The 7,209-nt window shown below is 37.2% G+C and overlaps 1 long non-coding RNA gene across 1 annotated transcript; it reads left to right on the top strand.

The window, feature by feature from the left end:
- The first annotated feature begins 2,668 nt into the window (after positions 1 to 2,668).
- On the top strand, positions 2,669 to 6,582 carry LOC123971603. Its single transcript, XR_006825236.1, has 3 exons — positions 2,669 to 2,787; positions 2,891 to 3,022; positions 6,502 to 6,582. It is a non-coding gene; the product is annotated as an uncharacterized LOC123971603 (long non-coding RNA).
- Positions 6,583 to 7,209: the final 627 nt, after the last annotated feature.

The raw sequence follows: 7,209 nt of genomic DNA, 5'->3' as shown, positions 1-7,209 counted from the left end.
AACATTTCTGATGGTTGTGGTAAGGGTAGGGGGCTTCGGGGGGGTTGTCAACACGTTTAACATGAACGTAGCTAGCTAGCTAGCTAGCACTAGCAAGCTAGTACTTCCGGTCTGTGCGAGACGCCCCGGAGTATCTCATAGAGACGCATCCGGGAGACACTGACGGTAACCTTTGGCGTCAATAATTACGTTTTGTCACTTTTTCAGACTGATACAGCAGGCGTCACTGGGAGCTGTTATAGTAGCATTACACAAACTGGTCCCACAACAGGATAGTCCAGCGGTGAAGTTACCAATTCTTTGCAAGAAAGATAGGATATCCTGGCTGGCAGCAGTTGCACACTCATTTGAAAATGCACAGCCAAATAATGAAGTTCTGGACCCAATCGTCACTACATGAAAATCATAGTTTTACTATAGAAACTATATAATCTTTCCAATCAAATAACTTAAGGAAGTATTAAATCCTTCGCTTAAGAAAAAAATAGCAATGTCGCAAAGTACAAATGTTCCATTTCAAGTTTTTGGTCCTGATTCAGATCTAAGTCCCTGTAATATTGTGTATCTGCCAAAACCAAATCCAATTTGATTAATTATAGGCTATTTAGGCTTCCTAAATGCTGATTAAATATGTATCTGACACAATTGAAATAACACCTTTAGCTACTGATGCACATTTTTCAAGAGGATCCCTCCCTCTAAGAGACTGCCACTCTTTAACTACACGTGATGCAATCAACTAGAAGATCAATCTATTGGAGTTGTTAGAAAATACAGAAAACTCAGTCCACTTGCAGAGTGGAGCATCATAAATGTCAAAATCTTTGGCTGAGGACATTAAAATACAAGTAGCATACATTCATAAGAAATGATGCAGATTTGTGAAAAGGGACACCCTGTAAGCTATCTGGAGGTTGCAGTATTTCCCCTATAGGCTATGCAGGTGCGCCGCTGCTGAAAAATTACCGCCGATTATAGAGTTTTTCAATAAGCCCATTAGCTGCAGAAGGTCTTAATGTGTTTTGACAGCATTTAAATAAATACGAAATGAGCCAGATGTTTTTAATGTAAAATAGACGTTTAAAACTTTACAGTCAGTGTATTGACCACTTTGTTTTCTCCTTTGTGTGAATCACTCTTGGAATGACTGAGACTTGCTTGCTTGTAGAAAAACATGACCAAAAAATATATCATAATGTCCAGATGGTGCATTCCAGCATATGAGTGTTTATTTACTTCTTGCTTACAAAGGTTTTGCAAGAACAAGACGAGAAAAGAATTGTACACTGTTGTGAAGAAATATTCAATCTGGGGGTCACTCCCCTGAAAAAATTGAGCATTAAACACTTCATTACCTGCATTCTGGTAAACCTTTTCTGCCACCTATAATCAATGCTTGAAGTGGGAAAAGGGCTGGGCAATATGGCCAGAAATGTTATCACGATAACACAATTCATATCAATGGATATCAATAATTATCACAATAAATGTCAAATCATTGTTTCTTTCAAGTTTAATGGGAGATTTTTGCTCCTGAGTGAAAGTTGGAGAAACCAGCCAGTTAATTGTGTCACTTAATGCCAAACAGTGGACACTCCACAAATCTAAGCGCAGAACATTCAAAACAATTATGACAAATATGAATGACTAACATTAGGTGAAATCTGTTTTCAGTCCCTTTTACTGAAAATAAATATCGAAATAGAAAAATTAGTGGTGATTTGTCTATGATTCAAATGAATTAAATTAAACATTTATTGAACATTTGTTATATTGTTATCAAGGAAAATTTTATTGAGATAATTATTGTTTTATTGCCCCGCCCTGCTGGTACTCCCCATTTACATGTTGTCTTGTTCATCAGCTGGTATTAGGGCTAATGTTAGTGGATTCATTATAATTTCAGATAGCCTACCAGTATAATATTAGTTCCAGTTGGACAGCTGTTTCATTTGTGTGGGTTGTTTTCATTCATTAAATTAGTGTAAGAAACATTATTGTGACGGAGCGGCTGCGTCAGTGATTGCGGGCAGTGCACGCACACACACGCGCACACACGCACACACTCGCTCCCTTCAGCCTTAATTAAGCCGTTTATAAACCTCACTATTATACATTTTTCCTCTACTGGTTTAGTAGCGCGATCAAGGGTGCACACTCGGCAGCTCTACACTTCTTTAAACAAACATAATAAACACTTACTGTGTCGCGCTGCTGTTTCCCGTTCGGTTTGGCAAAACAGGAGCGTAAACGTTTCCGTCTGTTAAATAGTAGCCAATTTTCTCGCGCGCTTTCATGATCACGTGAACAGCACAATTGTGGTTTTTGGTTGAATAATAATTTGTGATGCAAATAACTGTTTCAGGGGGAGGAAAATGGTTGTGGAGATGGATATAATTATTGTTGAAAATATGTCGAAGTGTAATAGATATAAATCCTTTTCTGTAGTTTGTAAAGTTTCTGTTTATTGTGTGAATAATTGTTAAGCCTAGTGGGCGGGGCTACTGGCTTTAAAAGTGGTAGCTTTGGGGCTGTGAAGTCAGTCTTGGCCTGGAGGTAACTTGTCAGCTGTATTATTGTGAGGAGAGAGGCAGAAGTTGAGTTATTGAAGAACTCTTTTGTAGCTTTATTATTTATTTTTTTTTTTTTTTTTAGTTTTGGTTTCTTTATGCAAGTTTGCAATTTGGAGGCCAGCATAATAAAAATAAATTTTTCGACTACGCCTGTGTTTTAGCTGAATTTTTGAGGAGTTTGGAAGAGAGCCCCACTACAATGATCTACATGGTGGTCAGTTTCTACTCATTATTAATCATTCATGCAGAACAACAAGTTCAACATTACTAAAGTTTGCTGTGGCGCATCAAACTTTTTTGTGTCCCGTCGCCTCCAGGCTGTGATTAGTCGGTTCACGAAAAGCTACGTTGATGAGCTACTTTACGCACACGACTGCATGAAAGGCACCCGAGCTTCTTTCGCCTCTGTTTCTCCTGAGAGATTAGTAGGCCAGCGAGAACAGGAACAGGTGAGCGTCACATAGTGCCCAGGGAACCTGATATGGAGAGGGCCCCGGTACCCAAGAAAAGTCCCACTACGCCACAGAGTTAAATGTAGAAGGGGAGACCGGGGGCAATTGCAACACACTCAATTTCTCCAATCAATTCTGCCTGTGGAAAAGGAGCAAGATCATTTCACCTCAGCAGAAGTTTTAAACAAAATACTGATTTTGAGGTATGAAAGTAAGTTTTTGGATGTGCAGTATTTTTCTTCTGGTGTCTGAAGTTTAGATGACTGCAAATCTAAACTTGCATACATTTTATCTCTAGGTTATTGATTAACAATTAACACTAACAAACTATGCTTATATAGTTGTGGCTAGCAGGCATTCAAGACTTGTTAGAAGTTGCTGTCAGTGCTTGTAGCTGTGTCACTGACTGGCAACTACATAATTTCGCACTTGTCCTAAATATCAGAACACAACAGTGACCAGATGAGTCAAGTCCACTTGAAGAATGAAACAAAGTCAAAAAATATATTTTGTTTTTAATAGTATCAGAATAAACCATGTTGGCTTACAAAGAATTTTCTTTGGCGTTGTGGTGCTTAACTAAAAAACACAAAAATAGGAGATAGAAAATATAAGAAAGAAAAAGATAGAGCAAGGACTGCAGGTCAAGAATCATACATTTAAAATGTAAAACTGACAATAAGATATCAAAAAGGTAAAAGAATAATGAAGCATGTGTACACTATGAGGTTAGTTTTCTTCCATGTCTGTACAATTTGCAACAAAACTATAAAATAATGTTCAGCATTCAGTCAGGTTTGATTATAATCAAAATCCCATGAGGTTATATAGCCAGTAAATTAAAGCCATGAAAAAGGTAGTTTCCCCTCTGTTGTGAGTACATGTATGTGTGTTTATTTCAATGTTGCCTTTGTGTCCCACCTCAACTTCATCTAGACTCCATCCCTGATTTCCTAATTTGGATTGTCTAGCCCCACTAACTGCCAATTAGTTTTTCTCAGTCGCTTTGGTACATTTCTTGAATCATCCTTAACATTTGCAAAACAGTAAGTGCATTACTCGAAACAGGTAGTACAAACGGCACAACACAGTGGATTACCTGCAAAAGTCCATAACTTGCTCAAAATCCTTAGTCAATCTCTCAAAATCAAATCTTTATGCCATCAGAACAACAAGTCCTTGTGTCTTGTTTATGAACAAGCAAGTCAAAATGTTTAGCCATCCTGTCAATATAACTGCGTACTCTGTAAGTATTTTTAAGATTTTGATGACAGTGATTGAAAATGCACACAATGCAATAAATCAACTTTTTGATGATATTCTAATTATATGACCAGCACCTCTGTGTGTGTGTGTATATATATATATACATATATATATACAGAAGCCCTAATGAAATATTTTTTTACTCATAATTGTCTTGTGATTTTGAGATAACCATAATGGTAATTATAGTGCGGTTTTTTGGTTAGCTCACTTGGTAGAGCATAGGACTTATGCATAGTGTTAAGGTTGTGTGCTCAAGACAAAATTTCACTGAATACAAAATTTTTCTTTTTAATATTTTTCATAATCCTCTTCAACAAAGTTCTTATGAAAAGACTGTTTCATATGCTCATATTACTGTAAAGCACGGGCTGGACTGGTCCACATCCATCAACCTATGGACTTTTCATTTCCCCATCATTCCCAGGCAGAGGAAATTACTTCTCATTCAGGGGAATCCATGTAACTTTACACATTTCATGACGAGCCCTGTGCTCTACCAACTGAATTAACCAGTGACACTGGTAATTGCTTTGAAATTATCCTAAAGAAACGCACCTACCAGCCCCTGTATTCAGCTATGGTTTGTTATCTCGTGATCACGAGAAAATTAATTATCCCATTCTCAGGGGAAAACAACATTTGTTTTATTTATATATATATATATATATATATATATATATATATATTACTGCTCACTATGTATTGTTATTGTTACTGTTTACTGGTATTGAGTATTGGTATGAGTGTTGCTATTGTGATGTTGTTGTGGTCTATTCTTACTTTGTTTATGGTCCTTAAGAAACAACATTTCGTTTAGCTACAGTATATACTTGTAGGCAAAGGATATGAATAAAGTATTTTAACTTTGATTTTTGATAACGTGTTCAACCATTTTGCATGTAGTGACAAATGCAATGAACTTATGCCTAGATGTTTTGGGTGGTAAGAGAGTTCATTGTGATCAGCAGGACATAAGCAATTGATAATGTAGGAAACAGCAGACAACTGTACATAATCATTTGCATCAGTGTGTCAAGTCATTTGCAATTTGTTCAAAACAATGAAAAAGTGCTTTTATGATGAGCACAAGTGACAAGATGATGTGGAAGTTGAACAATTAGCTTTGAGAATTTCAATTCTGATCTGAGAAATGCACCAAAGCGACTGAGAAAAACTGTAAGTTTAGTACTTGAGTAGATGTACTTTATAACTTTTTTCCACTGCTGATTTTCCAGACCTCACAAGTAGGAATTTGCCTGAAATACTTAATATATAAAACTTTTGGAGGCAAGCTTTGTTAATCAGAAAGACTCACCATTCATCTGAAAGCAGCTGTCCTCCACTCCCTTACATTGTAATGGAGAGGTGCATTTTAAAGTGGTGAGGTTACAAGACATGTACTGTAAGCTGTTTGTTAGATCATCAGTATGAACTGAAACAAAATAGTATGATATCATTTTTTCAAGGAAGAGAAAAGATTTGTGTAACAAAGTGAAAACATGTCAGTAGATGGCAGGATGCCAGTGTTCCTTTCCTAGCAAGCTAGAGTCCCTGAGTTGCAGTTACTTGTGTTGCAGCACTGAAGAGATGCAACAGCACGATGAAAACTAAAGTTTGTGCTCGAACTGCAATGGGGAGAAAAACAGTCATTGAAATGATGAGCACATCATTTTCTTCTTGTTGTGCAGAGGCATTTAAAAAGACACAATAGCTGTTACATGCAATATCTCTTTCCAGTCTTTTTTTCAATAGGATCAATGATATCAATTATATAGATTGGAACAAGCCCTCAGCAGCTAGCCCTCGCGCCACTGTGCAAGTGGCAGTTTGGTCACATGAAATTACTCAAGCACGGCGCAACTGTTTTCAAAAAATTTAAGTAGCTGAGGAAAGCTGTGCATGGTGCAGCTTTGATTTGGTCTGAAATGCAGCTCAAATGTGTTGCTTTATTGTATATAGGGCCGGCTGTGGCTCAGGAGATAGAGTGGGTTGCCTGGTAATCGAAAGATCGGCGGGTCAATACCCTGAAGTGTCTGTTCCACCAGTGTGTGAATGTAATTTTCAGCACTTAGGCTCAGTGTGTGAATGATGAAATTGGTTCTGGTAAATAAAAAAAATCATCTGTTAATATTCAGATCTTAATTTTTTTCAGGGGAAAAAAACATTTCTGGCTAAATGAAAAATGTTTTAAATTGTGCTCCCTGCAGAAACTCTAATGTGATAATAAGTGGAGTTACCTGTGCTGGAGAGCGCCCAGGTGAGAGTCAGAGAAAGGATCAGCTTCATCATGATGATCAGGTAAGGACTTGAGTGTTCCCATTTTAACAGCATAACCAGTCAGTCACTCACCTCCTCTTTTACTTTCTTAAAATCAAATATTGAATGTGTGTCTCATTATTTTTATTTTTTATTTTATTTATTGTTTATTTGAAAAGGGACAATGTAGACTGATCAATATTCAAAACCAATGTACCACAGGCTAATTCACTTTAATCCAATACACGTCTACAACTAATACCTCCTCACTGTCTGCTGGCTGTCTATTCTCTGTGTACACTGAAAAATATGGTGTTTGTATAAAGCCCTGGCTCTTTAAATGGGGAAACTAACTAAAACTCCGACTGAACTACACAACACTATACCAGCCAAGATGTGCTGTTGTTGCTGTGTTAGCTATAGTAGCAGGAGAGCTGTGAGTATCTCTGTCTGGAGCTGCTGTGGCTCTGGGACCGTCTCGTCCTCTCTGCATGTTAACTTTGCAGCTGTAACTCTAGCGACAGTTTTCCTTTACAAAACTCAGCTAACGTTAGTTACATTATTTGCTGTGACATTGCACACTCTTGTAGTGTACCTACGTATGATAATAAAATTGTGAATATTAATATTCAGAAACATTAATTCATAAACTATCAATG

The sequence above is a fragment of the Micropterus dolomieu genome, linkage group LG05 (assembly GCF_021292245.1).
Source record: "Micropterus dolomieu isolate WLL.071019.BEF.003 ecotype Adirondacks linkage group LG05, ASM2129224v1, whole genome shotgun sequence".
NCBI classification, from domain to species: Eukaryota; Metazoa; Chordata; class Actinopteri; order Centrarchiformes; family Centrarchidae; genus Micropterus; species Micropterus dolomieu.
The sequence above is the reverse complement of the archived record's forward strand: the minus strand, read 5'-3'. Positions and strand labels throughout refer to the sequence as shown.